Raw genomic sequence first — 5216 nt, 5'->3', positions numbered from 1 at the left:
ATACTCAAATTATAGATGGGGTAAGACAATAGGTCCAACAACTGATCACAAGGACCAATTAATGAAGATATCATCTTTCTTCAACACACACACATACACAGAAAGATATCCCTTAACATGAACTAAGTCAGACAAGCTTTTATCTTCCAACTCTCCAAGTTGTTGTCTAGCTTAACCAACTAGCTCCGGGATATCCATCACAGATTCTTGGAGAAAGGGTGGTTCACAAGAACCCGACTTGATCACGAGCTCAACATAGCAGTCAGGTGACAACCTGGTAATACTTCCGAGAAGATATTCGGAAAATCACGAACCACCGGTATGTTACTAAGCTTGGGAACAATCTCGCTTTTGAGGGCAAGACGATATGATCAAATGAGTGAGGACTTGACAAGATCCTAACTCATCAATCGAAGGGTGCACCGAAATAAGGACTAGGTAGCACGATCAGTCTTAGAAGGATGATTCAAAACCAACACGCTAAGAATGAAATTATTATCCTTTAACTACCAAGCAACGAGGTTGCTGGGAGTATTGATTTCACACATCACAATTCATTTGATGGTATTCCGGTTGCATCAACACGAGGGCCGAGGAATGACTAATGATGGTGAGAAGTATCACTGTACCAAAAGTTCATAGGATGGCGTGCAATTCCTATAACAATCTCGATATAGAATAAGGTAATACTCTAAGGTAGAACAGAACCAAAAGCTGGATTGGCATTTGATCTGCGGAATACAACTACTTTGACCCAATCCGAGATATGGATGAGGTACTGGAGTTTGTTTCTCCTAGTCATTCCGCGATAGAATGGCTTGACGGACCACAAAAGTAATAGGCATCGATAAACGAACGCACGCATACTCTTGACTATCAATTGATAGACGAGGGTCAGAATGCAACTAAAGAGAACAACTCAAAGGAACATATAACTTTCTGAGTTGTGGATGCATAGATTAGTATGTCGAACCAAGTTCAACATATTTCTTCCGGATAACCCATGCAGAAAGGTAGAACTGGCAGAGTCATGATTTATGAATGGAGAACTCCTCAAGAGTACTCTAATTGTGATTTTTTTTGATCCAATAAACATCTGCCATAAGTAGCTCATGGTATTTGGAAGAAGAAGATACCACGGACTTCGAGGACTATCGCAAAGGTTACTAATATCCTAAAGGCACTAGCAATTACTATCAACATGAAGTAGGTAGAGTGAATCTCGGGTTCAAGAACCCAGGGACAGAATACCTATTACTAAGTAGCATCACGGGATGCTTCCGAGAATAAAGGCCAGAATCTTCACACTAGGACACAAATCATGGCTAGACCACTAGATGATCCCCTAAGCACTTAGGGTCATAATAATAATTCCAACATATATGTCGAGGCAATAATTACCTCAACACACCGATTAGTGTGGTTAATCTGGCCCATAGGAACATCGGAAACAGAAGGAAGGGATTTGCAAATGCATCGGACTATTTAGAAACCTGGGATGACTCGGACAGCATAACGGCTATAATTGCTCAAAAAGATTTGAGACAATCACAAAAATGGTGACATAACCACTCAGAAGCACAATATCAAGGTTCCGAGATCAACAATTAACATACGGAAGTAGTAGGAACTGAACTGAGACTTAAATCCAACAATCTTATAAGTCTACTGATTAGTAACACGTGATCCTAATAGAAAGAAGAGATAGCCTAGTTCTTAATCCCCGTAGGAAAGATAAGATGACTCAGATCAGAAGGGCATGAGGTATAAGGAGTAAAAAGAGCCTTACGTTCCATCCCACAATCAACTCCCTTATATAACTAAAGAATTTTCTAGACTCAACTTCGACCAGTTTGGCTTGGTAATCCTACAGGCAGTCAAGCTCTGATACCAACGTTGTCAGGACCCCGACTCAATGTCACATCGATCTAGCCGGTAACACCTCATATCACTTTGCGGCCTCACGCACGGTATCCCCACGGTGTCGCCTTACCTTTGCCCGGGACCGTTTGCGCATTTTGGCTCACGTATATAATAGTGTCGCTAGCATCCATATGATAAAGAGCCCGGGCTGACATGGCTAGTCGTAAACCCAAAGTGGCACAGACTTACAGGGACAGGCATCCATGACCCAGCATCGAACGTGTCGGTCATCAGCAAGTGGGTCCGGGCTGTAGCACTGGGCTAGCAGGACTCCGGTAAACCGGGCTGTAGCGGGCTAACAGGACTCCGGTACTCAATGCGTGACATTTCCCCGAAGGGACAGACACAGGAACGAAGAAGGACACATGCCGGCCAGCCTAAGTGTTCCAGAGCAGTAGCAAGCTACCATGGCTCAGCGGTAACACTAGGAGACATTTCCCGGTAAGAGAGGCTACTAAAGATAAACAACTAGGTAGTCAGATCTCACACATACCAAGCATTTCAGTAGCATACACACAATATGCTCGATATGTGCAAATACAACGAAGCATCACAACATGACTCTACGACACAAGTACTTATTCAATAGGCTCCGAGGAACGAGATATTACAAACAGGGGTCTCATGACCCAACAATCAGAGCATACAAGTCAAAGCACAAGCGGAAGCTATCATGTCTGGGTACAGACATCTATAAATGAAAAAGGCTGAGAAGCCTGACTATCTATCAGATCCTGCCGAGGGCACAAGATCGTAGCTGAGGTAACAAGCTAAACGTCGAAGTCCACGTGGAACTACTAGTGAGACCGAAGTCTCTCTGCAAAAACATAAAATAGGCAAACGTGAGTACAAATGTACCCAGCAAGACTTACATCAGAACTAACTACATATGCATCATTATCAACAAAGGGGATGGTGGAGTTTAACTGCAGCAAGCCAGCTTTGACTCGGTGGCTAACCTAAACTACGACTGCAAGTAACTCTTTTGAGGTGGCGCACACGAGTCCACATATTCACCAACCAATACACCACTATGGAACCGCTCCCGTCTCCCTACGAGAACGCCATCCATAGCACTCACGCTTATCTTGCGTATTTTAGAGTATCCACTTTCACTTGTCTATGAACTGATATAAGCAACCCAGAAGTCCTTTTCCGCGGACACGGCTATTCGAATAGATCATATTAACCCTGCAGGGGTGTACTTCTTCATACATGTTTCCACCACTTAGCGTCTGCACACGACATGTGCTCGGCAGACTTCAAGCGAAAGCCGACGTGGGTGTAGACCACGACCTACCTAAACACCTAAGTCTCTAGTCCAGGTTTATCGCCTATTCGGGTTCCATCCATGAGGAGATCCGGCCGGAGTTTCGCTCACAGCCCCAAACGATGTGAACAGGGTTCCGTGACACCAAACGGGTGCCCGGTTTACCCGGCCACGTGCCTACCGCATCACAGCCCACCCCTACGGTCAGCGCTGTCCACGGCCTCCAGCATACTACAAGCACCAGAAACTACTTGCAACTCCTGGACAGAGGACAAGGGTGAATAAGAAGTCGAGCGGGGTCATATTTCAGGGCCCAATGTATGGTAGTAGCTGAATCATGGATCACAAACACAGAACTCAGTTCCGGAGGACGGCTGCAATGAGACAACCCACCATGTACTCCTACATGGCCTCTCACCGCTACCTTTACCAAATCGTGTTCAAACACTTAGCTCACACACAGTAGGACATGTTCACACGCCTCTGATTCATCCCCGATGAATCAGACCTGACTCAACTCTAAGCAGTAGCAGGCATGACAAACAAGCATGAATGAGTAGGCACAACAGGGCTCAAACAATTCCTACTCATACTAGTGGGTTTCATCTATTTACTGTGGAATGACAGGTCATGCAAAGGATAAAGGGGTTCAGCTACCGCAGCAAGTAACAGATGAATCGTTGTTGTCCTAATGCAGTAAAAGAGAGCAGGAGCGAGCGAGTGGGATTTTATCGGAATGAACAAGGGGGTTTTGCTTGCCTGGCACTTCTGAAGATAGCATTGAGTCTTCATCAGTGTCAACGATCACATCATCGATATCACGTCTATCGAGAGGGGACAATACCGGCAACACAAAAGGGAACAAAATCAATGCAATGCACAATATGATGCATGATCATGACATGGCAAAATGAATGTGTTTTGGGCTAATGCAACTAGCAACAGATTAAATGAAGTTGGTTTGAATACAAAATTCAAATTCAAACTCCATATGTGATTATTCAAATGCCATTTAATTGATTTGTGCTAAACAGCAGCTATAAGTTGTTCTAACATGCATGAAAATGGTACAGATGGATTCCTTGAATTTTTCTGATAATTTTTCATATATAAATTATTTAATTTGGAGTTACGGTTAATTTTCTATGAATTATTGAAGTTTATACAATTTTCTGGAATTTCAGAATTAAATTAAATCCAGAAATGATTTAGTTGCGTCAGCATGACGTGACAGTGACGTCAGCGAGTCAACGGCCGTTGTCCAGGTCAAATCTGACCTGTGGGCCCCATATGTCAGTGTCACAGGAGTTAATCCCGGTCAAACCCAGCGCTGACTGGGGTTTGACCAGGGGTGGGGCCCGCTGTCAGCGGCTGGTGAGGTGGCTAATGGTGGGGATTAGTGCTAAATAAACCGCCACGTCAGCCTCGCCGGGGTTCGGCCGGCGACGACCAAACCGCGCGGCGGTGCTTCGCCGGAATGGGCTACAGGCGGCGAGAAAGCGCGCGGAGACCACCGGGGCGTAGCCCGTGCTCTTCCGCATCCAACGGAGCAGGAAGGAGCGGACGGGGTGCGCTGTACTCGCCGAAGTCGAGCTCGCGGCGGCGGCCGGAGCTCGGGCAACAGCGGAGATGGCGCTATGGTGCATGGGAGGAGGGGCTGGTGGGCGCTACGGGCTCCTGGGAGCGCTCTGAGTACGTCTGCGTGCTCGGTTTGGACGGAGGTGAACCAAAACGACGACGGCGACAAGTCCGGCGCCGGTGAGGTCTTGGTCCCGACGGAAACGACGGATACGACGAGCTAATGGACAGGGAAGAAGGGGGGGTCGGTAGAGGAGCTCACGGCGGGGTCGTTGGTGATCTCAGAGAGCTCGGGGACGGCCTGGTGATGACGAATCGGTCGACGGCGGCCGTCGGTGCGGAGGACGAAGATGGCGTCGGCGACGGCGCTGCTAGGCATCCGCAGGCGTGTTCTTCGGCGTGGAGCTTCACAACAGCGAGGCGGAGCTAGGGGTCACAGCCACGG

This window comes from Triticum dicoccoides, chromosome 6A (genome assembly GCF_002162155.2).
Source record: "Triticum dicoccoides isolate Atlit2015 ecotype Zavitan chromosome 6A, WEW_v2.0, whole genome shotgun sequence".
In the NCBI taxonomy this organism is placed as follows: domain Eukaryota; kingdom Viridiplantae; phylum Streptophyta; class Magnoliopsida; order Poales; family Poaceae; genus Triticum; species Triticum dicoccoides.
This window is presented reverse-complemented; position numbering follows the sequence as displayed.